The sequence below is a fragment of the Dipodomys spectabilis genome, unplaced genomic scaffold (genome assembly GCF_019054845.1).
Source record: "Dipodomys spectabilis isolate Male_0828 unplaced genomic scaffold, ASM1905484v1 ptg000219l, whole genome shotgun sequence".
NCBI classification, from domain to species: domain Eukaryota; kingdom Metazoa; phylum Chordata; class Mammalia; order Rodentia; family Heteromyidae; genus Dipodomys; species Dipodomys spectabilis.
In genome coordinates this window covers 4842184-4859748 of record NW_024870896.1, presented here as the reverse complement: position 1 = coordinate 4859748, position 17565 = coordinate 4842184, and the positions used below count along the sequence as shown (strand labels likewise).

Here is a 17565-nt window from a genome sequence, read left to right as displayed (position 1 = left end):
GGGCAAGCTGCGAGTTGGCGTGACGGGTCAGCTCTTGGCCTCGTTCCTTTTCCTCAACGGCGCTCTTGATTGTTCTCGGTCCCCAGGCGCTGATTGCCCAGGATGCCTTCGGTCAGCGGGACCTCGGGGTGCATGCCAGGCCCAGGGAGCAGTGTAGCCTTGAAGGGGCGCGAGCCGCCCGGCCTGCTCCCTGTCCCGCCGTGGACAGTGCATCGGCCCCGGGGAGAGAGAGGTGAGCCTTACTGGGCCCAAGGGGGTTCCGTGCTGGTCCTTGGTGTGGGTGGGAGCTGCTCAAGGCTTGCCGTTCGGCGTTGCGGCAAATGTCCTGGCCAGTGCTGCTCGCGCCCCGCGGGCCGGGTCCCGCTCGGCGCCCAGAGCCTGTGCTTGGATCGATGATGATTCCCCAAAAAAACATTCCTTGGAAAAGCTGAACAAAATGAGTGAAAACTCACTCCCGTCTCCGCTCATCGGTGACTGAGGTCCGGCACTTTTTGCACCAGCCAGCTAGTGTAGGAGCCAGGAAGGCCTTTCCCTCACACGCATTTGTGCCCCGGCACGGGCGGCAGCCCTAGACAGGTAGCCAGCCACGGCAGTGGGCCCTGGCACTCACCGTTCCTTTCTCCAGTGGGGCTTGCCTGTGAGGCCGAGGTTGGGCCGACCCGTCTGGGTCTCGCTTCTGCTCAAGTGTCTAGAGCTGCCAGCCAACCAGTTAGTAGCACATCCTTGCTCTGCTTGCCGACTCCGTGGTCTTTGGCCACGTGGGCGCCGTCGGGCTGCCAGTCCCTTGTCCAGGGGACGAATAGGCAGCGTTTGAAAGGCATGCACCCGCAAACGGCTGCCTTGGACACACCGCAACGCGTAGACTCCAACAACCAATCCCTTCACCACCACCGTCTCACACTTGCACAAAGAAACCCCAACCCCCAGGCACAGGCACACGAACACACACGCACGTGCGCCCGCTCACACACACACACACACGCGCGCGCGCGCACACATACATCCTGTGCGACTAATGGGCCCCAAGTTTTGCCTGCCTTCCTACGAGCTGTTGTGCTCATGGGCCAGACAAGCCCCGTGAGGGCGGGATAGGAGAATGAAAGAGAGCTATGGAGCTAGGGCAAGGAGGGAGTTTTGCGCGACGGGTCAGCCATTGGCCTTGGTCCTTTCCTCAACGGCCCTCTTGATTTCTCTTCGCTCCCAGGCACTGATTTCCCAGGAGACCTTCGGTCAGCGGGGCCACGGGTTGGCAGCCAGGCCCAGAGAGCAGTGTAGCCTTGAAGGGGCGCGAGCCGCCCGGCCTGCTGGGTCGTGACCCGCCGTGGACAGTGCATCGGCCCCGAGGAGAGAGGGAGGTAAGCCTCGCTGTGCCCGAGGGGGTCCCGCTGTCGTCGGTGTGGGCTGGAGCTTGGCCTGCCCCGAGCTGCTGGCGCCCAGCGTGCCGTGTGCTGCTTGGCGCCCAGCGGGTGTGCTTGGATCGATGATGACTCCCCAAAATAACATTCCTTGGAAGCTGAACAAAATGAGTGAAAACTCTATAACCGTCGTTCTCATCGTGACTGAGGTCCACAGTCAGGTAGTGTAGGAGCGGGGGCCCGAGTCGCAGTCGCACACATTCTTTGCACCTGCGGGGCGCTTGCTGAAGACCGCCTCCCTGGCACTCAGACATTGCCATCCTGGGCTTGCTGTGGGTTGGGAGCACACTCGCTCTGTGGGGCAGTTTGGTTAGGTGGATGGAGGCCACGCCCAGCCTGTGCCCGCGATAGGCATCCCTGGCCTCTGGCCGGCTGGGCTGTGACGGGGCAGCCGGTGCGTGTCCCCGGGTAGGAAGAGGAGGAGGCGCCTAGGTGTTTGACAGATGTGCGCGTGGTGATTGGATCCCCAGGTAGAAGCGTGTGCCCTCAGTAGAAGCGTGTGTGGTGTTGAGGTTTTGTGGCCCGAGGTGTGTGTGGCCGAGGTTTGGGCTAGCCCACCCCCGCAGGCTTGGTGTTGGTCTCCCAGAGACCAAGTTTTGCTGCCCAGAGGTTCCCCGTTGAGGGTATGGGGAAGGAGAGCCCGCCTTGGGGCGGACAGTGGAGCCAGCTAGGAGAGGATTGGGTCCCTGTTGGCATGCGGGGAGTGGGAGGAGTGCGCAGTGCAGGGGTGCGTTTGGCGGCTTGCAGTGGCCAGGGCTGAGTTCCCCATGGGGCGGGCGGGCGGGCGGGCGGGCGGGCGGGGAGCTGCAGTGGGGCTGGTTTGGGCCCTGTGGTCATTGTGTGCCCTGGTCCCCTGCAGGCGCATTTGGTGCACTGCGGAACGGGGGGTGGGGAGGGGTGGTTGGGTGCGGGTTTCAAGCGCCCGGGCCCTTTGGGGAAATCCACCCCCGGGGGTGCAGAGTGCGGTGCGGCCAGGCCCAGGATTGACTTGAGGCGGAGTGCGGGGCCTGGGCAGAGACTGTCCGCTGAGTTTTCTTGCTGGTCTGGGGACAGCCTTGGGCAGGGTGCGCGGTGTGATGGTGGCGGGCGCTTGTGCCGTTAGTGTCCCCCGCCGGCAGCGCAGGTTGCGCAGGCCTGTGGGGAGGAGGCTGAGGAGTCCCGCGGTTGGCCCGTGGGGTGCGATGGAGGTGTGGGTGCAGGTCCTTGGCCAAAGCACTAGCAGTCCGTTAGCGGGACTGTGGCAGTCGAGCCAAGCCGGTGGATGCTTGCATGGCCCGGCCAGGATAGGCAGAGTGGGCAGGCCTTGGGCCGGATGGGTCTAGGTCGGTAGGGCCGTCATGGCTGAGTGTGTGTGGGGGGTGGCGGGGGGGAAGGAGGAGCATTGGGCAGGCTCTGTGTTTCTCTGTGTTGGGCAGGGCCTTGTGAATTGGGGCTCCGAGGAGCCTGCCGTCAGCAGGCGGCTCAGAGGCGTCCCCAGTCCTCCCCCGACAGTGGGCAGAGGCCCTGGCAGAGTCCGTGCAGGAGGGTTGAAGGAGAAGCAGCTTAGCGCGGGCGCCCCCTGGGCCCTGTTGCCGGTACGACGATGCTGGTGAAAGGAGACGGGCTGTGAGTGGCAGACACTGCATGGGTGTGTGCAGGTGGCGGGCAGAGATTTCAAGGCGTGGTCCTGCGACAACTACACAGGACTGGGTAGTGGGTCAGGGTAGCTGGCCCACACCAACCTGACGCCCACGCGAACCCGCACACCCGCACACCCACGAACAGACACACACGCAACACAGGCACGCATGCCCCCACCCACGGGCCCCCTCATCTGGCTTGGTAGACCCCGAGCGCTGTCACAGGCGCATGGTCGTGCCGAAACCCCTGGAGGAGGGTGGCACCGGAAAGCAGAAGACAGATAGCTGTGGAGTTGGGGCAAGCTGCGAGTTGGCGTGACGGGTCAGCTCTTGGCCTCGTTCCTTTTCCTCAACGGCGCTCTTGATTGTTCTCGGTCCCCAGGCGCTGATTGCCCAGGATGCCTTCGGTCAGCGGGACCTCGGGGTGCATGCCAGGCCCAGGGAGCAGTGTAGCCTTGAAGGGGCGCGAGCCGCCCGGCCTGCTCCCTGTCCCGCCGTGGACAGTGCATCGGCCCCGGGGAGAGAGAGGTGAGCCTTACTGGGCCCAAGGGGGTTCCGTGCTGGTCCTTGGTGTGGGTGGGAGCTGCTCAAGGCTTGCCGTTCGGCGTTGCGGCAAATGTCCTGGCCAGTGCTGCTCGCGCCCCGCGGGCCGGGTCCCGCTCGGCGCCCAGAGCCTGTGCTTGGATCGATGATGATTCCCCAAAAAAACATTCCTTGGAAAAGCTGAACAAAATGAGTGAAAACTCACTCCCGTCTCCGCTCATCGGTGACTGAGGTCCGGCACTTTTTGCACCAGCCAGCTAGTGTAGGAGCCAGGAAGGCCTTTCCCTCACACGCATTTGTGCCCCGGCACGGGCGGCAGCCCTAGACAGGTAGCCAGCCACGGCAGTGGGCCCTGGCACTCACCGTTCCTTTCTCCAGTGGGGCTTGCCTGTGAGGCCGAGGTTGGGCCGACCCGTCTGGGTCTCGCTTCTGCTCAAGTGTCTAGAGCTGCCAGCCAACCAGTTAGTAGCACATCCTTGCTCTGCTTGCCGACTCCGTGGTCTTTGGCCACGTGGGCGCCGTCGGGCTGCCAGTCCCTTGTCCAGGGGACGAATAGGCAGCGTTTGAAAGGCATGCACCCGCAAACGGCTGCCTTGGACACACCGCAACGCGTAGACTCCAACAACCAATCCCTTCACCACCACCGTCTCACACTTGCACAAAGAAACCCCAACCCCCAGGCACAGGCACACGAACACACACGCACGTGCGCCCGCTCACACACACACACACACGCGCGCGCGCGCACACATACATCCTGTGCGACTAATGGGCCCCAAGTTTTGCCTGCCTTCCTACGAGCTGTTGTGCTCATGGGCCAGACAAGCCCCGTGAGGGCGGGATAGGAGAATGAAAGAGAGCTATGGAGCTAGGGCAAGGAGGGAGTTTTGCGCGACGGGTCAGCCATTGGCCTTGGTCCTTTCCTCAACGGCCCTCTTGATTTCTCTTCGCTCCCAGGCGCTGATTTCCCAGGAGACCTTCGGTCAGCGGGGCCACGGGTTGGCAGCCAGGCCCAGAGAGCAGTGTAGCCTTGAAGGGGCGCGAGCCGCCCGGCCTGCTGGGTCGTGACCCGCCGTGGACAGTGCATCGGCCCCGAGGAGAGAGGGAGGTAAGCCTCGCTGTGCCCGAGGGGGTCCCGCTGTCGTCGGTGTGGGCTGGAGCTTGGCCTGCCCCGAGCTGCTGGCGCCCAGCGTGCCGTGTGCTGCTTGGCGCCCAGCGGGTGTGCTTGGATCGATGATGACTCCCCAAAATAACATTCCTTGGAAGCTGAACAAAATGAGTGAAAACTCTATAACCGTCGTTCTCATCGTGACTGAGGTCCACAGTCAGGTAGTGTAGGAGCGGGGGCCCGAGTCGCAGTCGCACACATTCTTTGCACCTGCGGGGCGCTTGCTGAAGACCGCCTCCCTGGCACTCAGACACTGCCATCCTGGGCTTGCTGTGGGTTGGGAGCACACTCGCTCTGTGGGGCAGTTTGGTTAGGTGGATGGAGGCCACGCCCAGCCTGTGCCCGCGATAGGCATCCCTGGCCTCTGGCCGGCTGGGCTGTGACGGGGCAGCCGGTGCGTGTCCCCGGGTAGGAAGAGGAGGAGGCGCCTAGGTGTTTGACAGATGTGCGCGTGGTGATTGGATCCCCAGGTAGAAGCGTGTGCCCTCAGTAGAAGCGTGTGTGGTGTTGAGGTTTTGTGGCCCGAGGTGTGTGTGGCCGAGGTTTGGGCTAGCCCACCCCCGCAGGCTTGGTGTTGGTCTCCCAGAGACCAAGTCTGGCTGCCCAGAGGTTCCCCGTTGAGGGTATGGGGAAGGAGAGCCCGCCTTGGGGCGGACAGTGGAGCCAGCTAGGAGAGGATTGGGTCCCTGTTGGCATGCGGGGAGTGGGAGGAGTGCGCAGTGCAGGGGTGCGTTTGGCGGCTTGCAGTGGCCAGGGCTGAGTTCCCCATGGGGCGGGCGGGCGGGCGGGCGGGCGGGCGGGGAGCTGCAGTGGGGCTGGTTTGGGCCCTGTGGTCATTGTGTGCCCTGGTCCCCTGCAGGCGCATTTGGTGCACTGCGGAACGGGGGGTGGGGAGGGGTGGTTGGGTGCGGGTTTCAAGCGCCCGGGCCCTTTGGGGAAATCCACCCCCGGGGGTGCAGAGTGCGGTGCGGCCAGGCCCAGGATTGACTTGAGGCGGAGTGCGGGGCCTGGGCAGAGACTGTCCGCTGAGTTTTCTTGCTGGTCTGGGGACAGCCTTGGGCAGGGTGCGCGGTGTGATGGTGGCGGGCGCTTGTGCCGTTAGTGTCCCCCGCCGGCAGCGCAGGTTGCGCAGGCCTGTGGGGAGGAGGCTGAGGAGTCCCGCGGTTGGCCCGTGGGGTGCGATGGAGGTGTGGGTGCAGGTCCTTGGCCAAAGCACTAGCAGTCCGTTAGCGGGACTGTGGCAGTCGAGCCAAGCCGGTGGATGCTTGCATGGCCCGGCCAGGATAGGCAGAGTGGGCAGGCCTTGGGCCGGATGGGTCTAGGTCGGTAGGGCCGTCATGGCTGAGTGTGTGGGGGGGGGTGGCGGGGGGGAAGGAGGAGCATTGGGCAGGCTCTGTGTTTCTCTGTGTTGGGCAGGGCCTTGTGAATTGGGGCTCCGAGGAGCCTGCCGTCAGCAGGCGGCTCAGAGGCGTCCCCAGTCCTCCCCCGACAGTGGGCAGAGGCCCTGGCAGAGTCCGTGCAGGAGGGTTGAAGGAGAAGCAGCTTAGCGCGGGCGCCCCCTGGGCCCTGTTGCCGGTACGACGATGCTGGTGAAAGGAGACGGGCTGTGAGTGGCAGACACTGCATGGGTGTGTGCAGGTGGCGGGCAGAGATTTCAAGGCGTGGTCCTGCGACAACTACACAGGACTGGGTAGTGGGTCAGGGTAGCTGGCCCACACCAACCTGACGCCCACGCGAACCCGCACACCCGCACACCCACGAACAGACACACACGCAACACAGGCACGCATGCCCCCACCCACGGGCCCCCTCATCTGGCTTGGTAGACCCCGAGCGCTGTCACAGGCGCATGGTCGTGCCGAAACCCCTGGAGGAGGGTGGCACCGGAAAGCAGAAGACAGATAGCTGTGGAGTTGGGGCAAGCTGCGAGTTGGCGTGACGGGTCAGCTCTTGGCCTCGTTCCTTTTCCTCAACGGCGCTCTTGATTGTTCTCGGTCCCCAGGCGCTGATTGCCCAGGATGCCTTCGGTCAGCGGGACCTCGGGGTGCATGCCAGGCCCAGGGAGCAGTGTAGCCTTGAAGGGGCGCGAGCCGCCCGGCCTGCTCCCTGTCCCGCCGTGGACAGTGCATCGGCCCCGGGGAGAGAGAGGTGAGCCTTACTGGGCCCAAGGGGGTTCCGTGCTGGTCCTTGGTGTGGGTGGGAGCTGCTCAAGGCTTGCCGTTCGGCGTTGCGGCAAATGTCCTGGCCAGTGCTGCTCGCGCCCCGCGGGCCGGGTCCCGCTCGGCGCCCAGAGCCTGTGCTTGGATCGATGATGATTCCCCAAAAAAACATTCCTTGGAAAAGCTGAACAAAATGAGTGAAAACTCACTCCCGTCTCCGCTCATCGGTGACTGAGGTCCGGCACTTTTTGCACCAGCCAGCTAGTGTAGGAGCCAGGAAGGCCTTTCCCTCACACGCATTTGTGCCCCGGCACGGGCGGCAGCCCTAGACAGGTAGCCAGCCACGGCAGTGGGCCCTGGCACTCACCGTTCCTTTCTCCAGTGGGGCTTGCCTGTGAGGCCGAGGTTGGGCCGACCCGTCTGGGTCTCGCTTCTGCTCAAGTGTCTAGAGCTGCCAGCCAACCAGTTAGTAGCACATCCTTGCTCTGCTTGCCGACTCCGTGGTCTTTGGCCACGTGGGCGCCGTCGGGCTGCCAGTCCCTTGTCCAGGGGACGAATAGGCAGCGTTTGAAAGGCATGCACCCGCAAACGGCTGCCTTGGACACACCGCAACGCGTAGACTCCAACAACCAATCCCTTCACCACCACCGTCTCACACTTGCACAAAGAAACCCCAACCCCCAGGCACAGGCACACGAACACACACGCACGTGCGCCCGCTCACACACACACACACACGCGCGCGCGCGCACACATACATCCTGTGCGACTAATGGGCCCCAAGTTTTGCCTGCCTTCCTACGAGCTGTTGTGCTCATGGGCCAGACAAGCCCCGTGAGGGCGGGATAGGAGAATGAAAGAGAGCTATGGAGCTAGGGCAAGGAGGGAGTTTTGCGCGACGGGTCAGCCATTGGCCTTGGTCCTTTCCTCAACGGCCCTCTTGATTTCTCTTCGCTCCCAGGCACTGATTTCCCAGGAGACCTTCGGTCAGCGGGGCCACGGGTTGGCAGCCAGGCCCAGAGAGCAGTGTAGCCTTGAAGGGGCGCGAGCCGCCCGGCCTGCTGGGTCGTGACCCGCCGTGGACAGTGCATCGGCCCCGAGGAGAGAGGGAGGTAAGCCTCGCTGTGCCCGAGGGGGTCCCGCTGTCGTCGGTGTGGGCTGGAGCTTGGCCTGCCCCGAGCTGCTGGCGCCCAGCGTGCCGTGTGCTGCTTGGCGCCCAGCGGGTGTGCTTGGATCGATGATGACTCCCCAAAATAACATTCCTTGGAAGCTGAACAAAATGAGTGAAAACTCTATAACCGTCGTTCTCATCGTGACTGAGGTCCACAGTCAGGTAGTGTAGGAGCGGGGGCCCGAGTCGCAGTCGCACACATTCTTTGCACCTGCGGGGCGCTTGCTGAAGACCGCCTCCCTGGCACTCAGACATTGCCATCCTGGGCTTGCTGTGGGTTGGGAGCACACTCGCTCTGTGGGGCAGTTTGGTTAGGTGGATGGAGGCCACGCCCAGCCTGTGCCCGCGATAGGCATCCCTGGCCTCTGGCCGGCTGGGCTGTGACGGGGCAGCCGGTGCGTGTCCCCGGGTAGGAAGAGGAGGAGGCGCCTAGGTGTTTGACAGATGTGCGCGTGGTGATTGGATCCCCAGGTAGAAGCGTGTGCCCTCAGTAGAAGCGTGTGTGGTGTTGAGGTTTTGTGGCCCGAGGTGTGTGTGGCCGAGGTTTGGGCTAGCCCACCCCCGCAGGCTTGGTGTTGGTCTCCCAGAGACCAAGTTTTGCTGCCCAGAGGTTCCCCGTTGAGGGTATGGGGAAGGAGAGCCCGCCTTGGGGCGGACAGTGGAGCCAGCTAGGAGAGGATTGGGTCCCTGTTGGCATGCGGGGAGTGGGAGGAGTGCGCAGTGCAGGGGTGCGTTTGGCGGCTTGCAGTGGCCAGGGCTGAGTTCCCCATGGGGCGGGCGGGCGGGCGGGCGGGCGGGCGGGCGGGGAGCTGCAGTGGGGCTGGTTTGGGCCCTGTGGTCATTGTGTGCCCTGGTCCCCTGCAGGCGCATTTGGTGCACTGCGGAACGGGGGGTGGGGAGGGGTGGTTGGGTGCGGGTTTCAAGCGCCCGGGCCCTTTGGGGAAATCCACCCCCGGGGGTGCAGAGTGCGGTGCGGCCAGGCCCAGGATTGACTTGAGGCGGAGTGCGGGGCCTGGGCAGAGACTGTCCGCTGAGTTTTCTTGCTGGTCTGGGGACAGCCTTGGGCAGGGTGCGCGGTGTGATGGTGGCGGGCGCTTGTGCCGTTAGTGTCCCCCGCCGGCAGCGCAGGTTGCGCAGGCCTGTGGGGAGGAGGCTGAGGAGTCCCGCGGTTGGCCCGTGGGGTGCGATGGAGGTGTGGGTGCAGGTCCTTGGCCAAAGCACTAGCAGTCCGTTAGCGGGACTGTGGCAGTCGAGCCAAGCCGGTGGATGCTTGCATGGCCCGGCCAGGATAGGCAGAGTGGGCAGGCCTTGGGCCGGATGGGTCTAGGTCGGTAGGGCCGTCATGGCTGAGTGTGTGTGGGGGGTGGCGGGGGGGAAGGAGGAGCATTGGGCAGGCTCTGTGTTTCTCTGTGTTGGGCAGGGCCTTGTGAATTGGGGCTCCGAGGAGCCTGCCGTCAGCAGGCGGCTCAGAGGCGTCCCCAGTCCTCCCCCGACAGTGGGCAGAGGCCCTGGCAGAGTCCGTGCAGGAGGGTTGAAGGAGAAGCAGCTTAGCGCGGGCGCCCCCTGGGCCCTGTTGCCGGTACGACGATGCTGGTGAAAGGAGACGGGCTGTGAGTGGCAGACACTGCATGGGTGTGTGCAGGTGGCGGGCAGAGATTTCAAGGCGTGGTCCTGCGACAACTACACAGGACTGGGTAGTGGGTCAGGGTAGCTGGCCCACACCAACCTGACGCCCACGCGAACCCGCACACCCGCACACCCACGAACAGACACACACGCAACACAGGCACGCATGCCCCCACCCACGGGCCCCCTCATCTGGCTTGGTAGACCCCGAGCGCTGTCACAGGCGCATGGTCGTGCCGAAACCCCTGGAGGAGGGTGGCACCGGAAAGCAGAAGACAGATAGCTGTGGAGTTGGGGCAAGCTGCGAGTTGGCGTGACGGGTCAGCTCTTGGCCTCGTTCCTTTTCCTCAACGGCGCTCTTGATTGTTCTCGGTCCCCAGGCGCTGATTGCCCAGGATGCCTTCGGTCAGCGGGACCTCGGGGTGCATGCCAGGCCCAGGGAGCAGTGTAGCCTTGAAGGGGCGCGAGCCGCCCGGCCTGCTCCCTGTCCCGCCGTGGACAGTGCATCGGCCCCGGGGAGAGAGAGGTGAGCCTTACTGGGCCCAAGGGGGTTCCGTGCTGGTCCTTGGTGTGGGTGGGAGCTGCTCAAGGCTTGCCGTTCGGCGTTGCGGCAAATGTCCTGGCCAGTGCTGCTCGCGCCCCGCGGGCCGGGTCCCGCTCGGCGCCCAGAGCCTGTGCTTGGATCGATGATGATTCCCCAAAAAAACATTCCTTGGAAAAGCTGAACAAAATGAGTGAAAACTCACTCCCGTCTCCGCTCATCGGTGACTGAGGTCCGGCACTTTTTGCACCAGCCAGCTAGTGTAGGAGCCAGGAAGGCCTTTCCCTCACACGCATTTGTGCCCCGGCACGGGCGGCAGCCCTAGACAGGTAGCCAGCCACGGCAGTGGGCCCTGGCACTCACCGTTCCTTTCTCCAGTGGGGCTTGCCTGTGAGGCCGAGGTTGGGCCGACCCGTCTGGGTCTCGCTTCTGCTCAAGTGTCTAGAGCTGCCAGCCAACCAGTTAGTAGCACATCCTTGCTCTGCTTGCCGACTCCGTGGTCTTTGGCCACGTGGGCGCCGTCGGGCTGCCAGTCCCTTGTCCAGGGGACGAATAGGCAGCGTTTGAAAGGCATGCACCCGCAAACGGCTGCCTTGGACACACCGCAACGCGTAGACTCCAACAACCAATCCCTTCACCACCACCGTCTCACACTTGCACAAAGAAACCCCAACCCCCAGGCACAGGCACACGAACACACACGCACGTGCGCCCGCTCACACACACACACACACGCGCGCGCGCGCACACATACATCCTGTGCGACTAATGGGCCCCAAGTTTTGCCTGCCTTCCTACGAGCTGTTGTGCTCATGGGCCAGACAAGCCCCGTGAGGGCGGGATAGGAGAATGAAAGAGAGCTATGGAGCTAGGGCAAGGAGGGAGTTTTGCGCGACGGGTCAGCCATTGGCCTTGGTCCTTTCCTCAACGGCCCTCTTGATTTCTCTTCGCTCCCAGGCGCTGATTTCCCAGGAGACCTTCGGTCAGCGGGGCCACGGGTTGGCAGCCAGGCCCAGAGAGCAGTGTAGCCTTGAAGGGGCGCGAGCCGCCCGGCCTGCTGGGTCGTGACCCGCCGTGGACAGTGCATCGGCCCCGAGGAGAGAGGGAGGTAAGCCTCGCTGTGCCCGAGGGGGTCCCGCTGTCGTCGGTGTGGGCTGGAGCTTGGCCTGCCCCGAGCTGCTGGCGCCCAGCGTGCCGTGTGCTGCTTGGCGCCCAGCGGGTGTGCTTGGATCGATGATGACTCCCCAAAATAACATTCCTTGGAAGCTGAACAAAATGAGTGAAAACTCTATAACCGTCGTTCTCATCGTGACTGAGGTCCACAGTCAGGTAGTGTAGGAGCGGGGGCCCGAGTCGCAGTCGCACACATTCTTTGCACCTGCGGGGCGCTTGCTGAAGACCGCCTCCCTGGCACTCAGACACTGCCATCCTGGGCTTGCTGTGGGTTGGGAGCACACTCGCTCTGTGGGGCAGTTTGGTTAGGTGGATGGAGGCCACGCCCAGCCTGTGCCCGCGATAGGCATCCCTGGCCTCTGGCCGGCTGGGCTGTGACGGGGCAGCCGGTGCGTGTCCCCGGGTAGGAAGAGGAGGAGGCGCCTAGGTGTTTGACAGATGTGCGCGTGGTGATTGGATCCCCAGGTAGAAGCGTGTGCCCTCAGTAGAAGCGTGTGTGGTGTTGAGGTTTTGTGGCCCGAGGTGTGTGTGGCCGAGGTTTGGGCTAGCCCACCCCCGCAGGCTTGGTGTTGGTCTCCCAGAGACCAAGTCTGGCTGCCCAGAGGTTCCCCGTTGAGGGTATGGGGAAGGAGAGCCCGCCTTGGGGCGGACAGTGGAGCCAGCTAGGAGAGGATTGGGTCCCTGTTGGCATGCGGGGAGTGGGAGGAGTGCGCAGTGCAGGGGTGCGTTTGGCGGCTTGCAGTGGCCAGGGCTGAGTTCCCCATGGGGCGGGCGGGCGGGCGGGCGGGCGGGCGGGGAGCTGCAGTGGGGCTGGTTTGGGCCCTGTGGTCATTGTGTGCCCTGGTCCCCTGCAGGCGCATTTGGTGCACTGCGGAACGGGGGGTGGGGAGGGGTGGTTGGGTGCGGGTTTCAAGCGCCCGGGCCCTTTGGGGAAATCCACCCCCGGGGGTGCAGAGTGCGGTGCGGCCAGGCCCAGGATTGACTTGAGGCGGAGTGCGGGGCCTGGGCAGAGACTGTCCGCTGAGTTTTCTTGCTGGTCTGGGGACAGCCTTGGGCAGGGTGCGCGGTGTGATGGTGGCGGGCGCTTGTGCCGTTAGTGTCCCCCGCCGGCAGCGCAGGTTGCGCAGGCCTGTGGGGAGGAGGCTGAGGAGTCCCGCGGTTGGCCCGTGGGGTGCGATGGAGGTGTGGGTGCAGGTCCTTGGCCAAAGCACTAGCAGTCCGTTAGCGGGACTGTGGCAGTCGAGCCAAGCCGGTGGATGCTTGCATGGCCCGGCCAGGATAGGCAGAGTGGGCAGGCCTTGGGCCGGATGGGTCTAGGTCGGTAGGGCCGTCATGGCTGAGTGTGTGTGGGGGGGTGGCGGGGGGGAAGGAGGAGCATTGGGCAGGCTCTGTGTTTCTCTGTGTTGGGCAGGGCCTTGTGAATTGGGGCTCCGAGGAGCCTGCCGTCAGCAGGCGGCTCAGAGGCGTCCCCAGTCCTCCCCCGACAGTGGGCAGAGGCCCTGGCAGAGTCCGTGCAGGAGGGTTGAAGGAGAAGCAGCTTAGCGCGGGCGCCCCCTGGGCCCTGTTGCCGGTACGACGATGCTGGTGAAAGGAGACGGGCTGTGAGTGGCAGACACTGCATGGGTGTGTGCAGGTGGCGGGCAGAGATTTCAAGGCGTGGTCCTGCGACAACTACACAGGACTGGGTAGTGGGTCAGGGTAGCTGGCCCACACCAACCTGACGCCCACGCGAACCCGCACACCCGCACACCCACGAACAGACACACACGCAACACAGGCACGCATGCCCCCACCCACGGGCCCCCTCATCTGGCTTGGTAGACCCCGAGCGCTGTCACAGGCGCATGGTCGTGCCGAAACCCCTGGAGGAGGGTGGCACCGGAAAGCAGAAGACAGATAGCTGTGGAGTTGGGGCAAGCTGCGAGTTGGCGTGACGGGTCAGCTCTTGGCCTCGTTCCTTTTCCTCAACGGCGCTCTTGATTGTTCTCGGTCCCCAGGCGCTGATTGCCCAGGATGCCTTCGGTCAGCGGGACCTCGGGGTGCATGCCAGGCCCAGGGAGCAGTGTAGCCTTGAAGGGGCGCGAGCCGCCCGGCCTGCTCCCTGTCCCGCCGTGGACAGTGCATCGGCCCCGGGGAGAGAGAGGTGAGCCTTACTGGGCCCAAGGGGGTTCCGTGCTGGTCCTTGGTGTGGGTGGGAGCTGCTCAAGGCTTGCCGTTCGGCGTTGCGGCAAATGTCCTGGCCAGTGCTGCTCGCGCCCCGCGGGCCGGGTCCCGCTCGGCGCCCAGAGCCTGTGCTTGGATCGATGATGATTCCCCAAAAAAACATTCCTTGGAAAAGCTGAACAAAATGAGTGAAAACTCACTCCCGTCTCCGCTCATCGGTGACTGAGGTCCGGCACTTTTTGCACCAGCCAGCTAGTGTAGGAGCCAGGAAGGCCTTTCCCTCACACGCATTTGTGCCCCGGCACGGGCGGCAGCCCTAGACAGGTAGCCAGCCACGGCAGTGGGCCCTGGCACTCACCGTTCCTTTCTCCAGTGGGGCTTGCCTGTGAGGCCGAGGTTGGGCCGACCCGTCTGGGTCTCGCTTCTGCTCAAGTGTCTAGAGCTGCCAGCCAACCAGTTAGTAGCACATCCTTGCTCTGCTTGCCGACTCCGTGGTCTTTGGCCACGTGGGCGCCGTCGGGCTGCCAGTCCCTTGTCCAGGGGACGAATAGGCAGCGTTTGAAAGGCATGCACCCGCAAACGGCTGCCTTGGACACACCGCAACGCGTAGACTCCAACAACCAATCCCTTCACCACCACCGTCTCACACTTGCACAAAGAAACCCCAACCCCCAGGCACAGGCACACGAACACACACGCACCTGCGCCCGCTCACACACACACACACACGCGCGCACGCGCACACATACATCCTGTGCGACTAATGGGCCCCAAGTTTTGCCTGCCTTCCTACGAGCTGTTGTGCTCATGGGCCAGACAAGCCCCGTGAGGGCGGGATAGGAGTATGAAAGAGAGCTATGGAGCTAGGGCAAGGAGGGAGTTTTGCGCGACGGGTCAGCCATTGGCCTTGGTCCTTTCCTCAACGGCCCTCTTGATTTCTCTTCGCTCCCAGGCGCTGATTTCCCAGGAGACCTTCGGTCAGCGGGGCCACGGGTTGGCAGCCAGGCCCAGAGAGCAGTGTAGCCTTGAAGGGGCACGAGCCGCCCGGCCTGCTGGGTCGTGACCCGCCGTGGACAGTGCATCGGCCCCGAGGAGAGAGGGAGGTAAGCCTCGCTGTGCCCGAGGGGGTCCCGCTGTCGTCGGTGTGGGCTGGAGCTTGGCCTGCCCCGAGCTGCTGGCGCCCAGCGTGCCGTGTGCTGCTTGGCGCCCAGCGGGTGTGCTTGGATCGATGATGACTCCCCAAAATAACATTCCTTGGAAGCTGAACAAAATGAGTGAAAACTCTATAACCGTCGTTCTCATCGTGACTGAGGTCCACAGTCAGGTAGTGTAGGAGCGGGGGCCCGAGTCGCAGTCGCACACATTCTTTGCACCTGCGGGGCGCTTGCTGAAGACCGCCTCCCTGGCACTCAGACACTGCCATCCTGGGCTTGCTGTGGGTTGGGAGCACGCTCGCTCTGTGGGGCAGTTTGGTTAGGTGGATGGAGGCCACGCCCAGCCTGTGCCCGCGATAGGCATCCCTGGCCTCTGGCCGGCTGGGCTGTGACGGGGCAGCCGGTGCGTGTCCCCGGGTAGGAAGAGGAGGAGGCGCCTAGGTGTTTGACAGATGTGCGCGTGGTGATTGGATCCCCAGGTAGAAGCGTGTGCCCTCAGTAGAAGCGTGTGTGGTGTTGAGGTTTTGTGGCCCAAGGTGTGTGTGGCCGAGGTTTGGGCTAGCCCACCCCCGCAGGCTTGGTGTTGGTCTCCCAGAGACCAAGTCTGGCTGCCCAGAGGTTCCCCGTTGAGGGTATGGGGAAGGAGAGCCCGCCTTGGGGCGGACAGTGGAGCCAGCTAGGAGAGGATTGGGTCCCTGTTGGCATGCGGGGAGTGGGAGGAGTGCGCAGTGCAGGGGTGCGTTTGGCGGCTTGCAGTGGCCAGGGCTGAGTTCCCCATGGGGCGGGCGGGCGGGCGGGCGGGCGGGGAGCTGCAGTGGGGCTGGTTTGGGCCCTGTGGTCATTGTGTGCCCTGGTCCCCTGCAGGCGCATTTGGTGCACTGCGGAACGGGGGGTGGGGAGGGGTGGTTGGGTGCGGGTTTCAAGCGCCCGGGCCCTTTGGGGAAATCCACCCCCGGGGGTGCAGAGTGCGGTGCGGCCAGGCCCAGGATTGACTTGAGGCGGAGTGCGGGGCCTGGGCAGAGACTGTCCGCTGAGTTTTCTTGCTGGTCTGGGGACAGCCTTGGGCAGGGTGCGCGGTGTGATGGTGGCGGGCGCTTGTGCCGTTAGTGTCCCCCGCCGGCAGCGCAGGTTGCGCAGGCCTGTGGGGAGGAGGCTGAGGAGTCCCGCGGTTGGCCCGTGGGGTGCGATGGAGGTGTGGGTGCAGGTCCTTGGCCAAAGCACTAGCAGTCCGTTAGCGGGACTGTGGCAGTCGAGCCAAGCCGGTGGATGCTTGCATGGCCCGGCCAGGATAGGCAGAGTGGGCAGGCCTTGGGCCGGATGGGTCTAGGTCGGTAGGGCCGTCATGGCTGAGTGTGTGTGGGGGGTGGCGGGGGGGAAGGAGGAGCATTGGGCAGGCTCTGTGTTTCTCTGTGTTGGGCAGGGCCTTGTGAATTGGGGCTCCGAGGAGCCTGCCGTCAGCAGGCGGCTCAGAGGCGTCCCCAGTCCTCCCCCGACAGTGGGCAGAGGCCCTGGCAGAGTCCGTGCAGGAGGGTTGAAGGAGAAGCAGCTTAGCGCGGGCGCCCCCTGGGCCCTGTTGCCGGTACGACGATGCTGGTGAAAGGAGACGGGCTGTGAGTGGCAGACACTGCATGGGTGTGTGCAGGTGGCGGGCAGAGATTTCAAGGCGTGGTCCTGCGACAACTACACAGGACTGGGTAGTGGGTCAGGGTAGCTGGCCCACACCAACCTGACGCCCACGCGAACCCGCACACCCGCACACCCACGAACAGACACACACGCAACACAGGCACGCATGCCCCCACCCACGGGCCCCCTCATCTGGCTTGGTAGACCCCGAGCGCTGTCACAGGCGCATGGTCGTGCCGAAACCCCTGGAGGAGGGTGGCACCGGAAAGCAGAAGACAGATAGCTGTGGAGTTGGGGCAAGCTGCGAGTTGGCGTGACGGGTCAGCTCTTGGCCTCGTTCCTTTTCCTCAACGGCGCTCTTGATTGTTCTCGGTCCCCAGGCGCTGATTGCCCAGGATGCCTTCGGTCAGCGGGACCTCGGGGTGCATGCCAGGCCCAGGGAGCAGTGTAGCCTTGAAGGGGCGCGAGCCGCCCGGCCTGCTCCCTGTCCCGCCGTGGACAGTGCATCGGCCCCGGGGAGAGAGAGGTGAGCCTTACTGGGCCCAAGGGGGTTCCGTGCTGGTCCTTGGTGTGGGTGGGAGCTGCTCAAGGCTTGCCGTTCGGCGTTGCGGCAAATGTCCTGGCCAGTGCTGCTCGCGCCCCGCGGGCCGGGTCCCGCTCGGCGCCCAGAGCCTGTGCTTGGATCGATGATGATTCCCCAAAAAAACATTCCTTGGAAAAGCTGAACAAAATGAGTGAAAACTCACTCCCGTCTCCGCTCATCGGTGACTGAGGTCCGGCACTTTTTGCACCAGCCAGCTAGTGTAGGAGCCAGGAAGGCCTTTCCCTCACACGCATTTGTGCCCCGGCACGGGCGGCAGCCCTAGACAGGTAGCCAGCCACGGCAGTGGGCCCTGGCACTCACCGTTCCTTTCTCCAGTGGGGCTTGCCTGTGAGGCCGAGGTTGGGCCGACCCGTCTGGGTCTCGCTTCTGCTCAAGTGTCTAGAGCTGCCAGCCAACCAGTTAGTAGCACATCCTTGCTCTGCTTGCCGACTCCGTGGTCTTTGGCCACGTGGGCGCCGTCGGGCTGCCAGTCCCTTGTCCAGGGGACGAATAGGCAGCGTTTGAAAGGCATGCACCCACAAACGGCTGCCTTGGACACACCGCAACGCGTAGACTCCAACAACCAATCCCTTCACCACCACCGTCTCACACTTGCACAAAGAA

At 64.3% G+C, this 17565-nt stretch overlaps 2 long non-coding RNA genes and 11 other non-coding genes across 14 annotated transcripts in view; all 13 read left to right on the top strand.

Moving 5' to 3' along the window:
• The first annotated feature begins 386 nt into the window (after positions 1–386).
• Positions 387–483, top strand: LOC122123094. Its single transcript, XR_006150306.1, has one exon. It is a non-coding gene; the product is annotated as a small nucleolar RNA SNORD116 (small nucleolar RNA).
• A 730-nt stretch (positions 484–1213) lies between these two features.
• LOC122122955 lies at positions 1214–6888 on the top strand. Its single transcript, XR_006150218.1, has 4 exons — positions 1214–1355; positions 3417–3562; positions 4535–4685; positions 6748–6888. It is a non-coding gene; the product is annotated as an uncharacterized LOC122122955 (long non-coding RNA).
• LOC122123059 lies at positions 1475–1568 on the top strand. The gene has a single exon (XR_006150273.1). It is a non-coding gene; the product is annotated as a small nucleolar RNA SNORD116 (small nucleolar RNA).
• Positions 3717–3813, top strand: LOC122123093. Its single transcript, XR_006150305.1, has one exon. It is a non-coding gene; the product is annotated as a small nucleolar RNA SNORD116 (small nucleolar RNA).
• On the top strand, positions 4805–4898 carry LOC122123058. The gene has a single exon (XR_006150272.1). It is a non-coding gene; the product is annotated as a small nucleolar RNA SNORD116 (small nucleolar RNA).
• Positions 6889–7047: 159 nt separating the features above from the next.
• Positions 7048–7144, top strand: LOC122123091. Its single transcript, XR_006150303.1, has one exon. It is a non-coding gene; the product is annotated as a small nucleolar RNA SNORD116 (small nucleolar RNA).
• Positions 7145–7874: 730 nt separating this feature from the next.
• The window catches only part of LOC122122953, a 57257-nt gene continuing 47566 nt past the window's right edge, over positions 7875–17565 (top strand). For both annotated transcript variants that reach the window (XR_006150217.1, XR_006150216.1), the window contains exons 1-6: positions 7875–8016; positions 10082–10227; positions 11200–11350; positions 13413–13558; positions 14531–14681; positions 16739–16884. This is a non-coding gene — a long non-coding RNA (uncharacterized LOC122122953). The remainder of the gene's footprint in view (positions 8017–10081; positions 10228–11199; positions 11351–13412; positions 13559–14530; positions 14682–16738; positions 16885–17565) is intronic.
• On the top strand, positions 8136–8229 carry LOC122123056. Its single transcript, XR_006150270.1, has one exon. It is a non-coding gene; the product is annotated as a small nucleolar RNA SNORD116 (small nucleolar RNA).
• Positions 10382–10478, top strand: LOC122123090. The gene has a single exon (XR_006150302.1). It is a non-coding gene; the product is annotated as a small nucleolar RNA SNORD116 (small nucleolar RNA).
• On the top strand, positions 11470–11563 carry LOC122123055. The gene has a single exon (XR_006150269.1). It is a non-coding gene; the product is annotated as a small nucleolar RNA SNORD116 (small nucleolar RNA).
• On the top strand, positions 13713–13809 carry LOC122123089. The gene has a single exon (XR_006150301.1). It is a non-coding gene; the product is annotated as a small nucleolar RNA SNORD116 (small nucleolar RNA).
• Positions 14801–14894, top strand: LOC122123054. Its single transcript, XR_006150268.1, has one exon. It is a non-coding gene; the product is annotated as a small nucleolar RNA SNORD116 (small nucleolar RNA).
• Positions 17039–17135, top strand: LOC122123088. Its single transcript, XR_006150300.1, has one exon. It is a non-coding gene; the product is annotated as a small nucleolar RNA SNORD116 (small nucleolar RNA).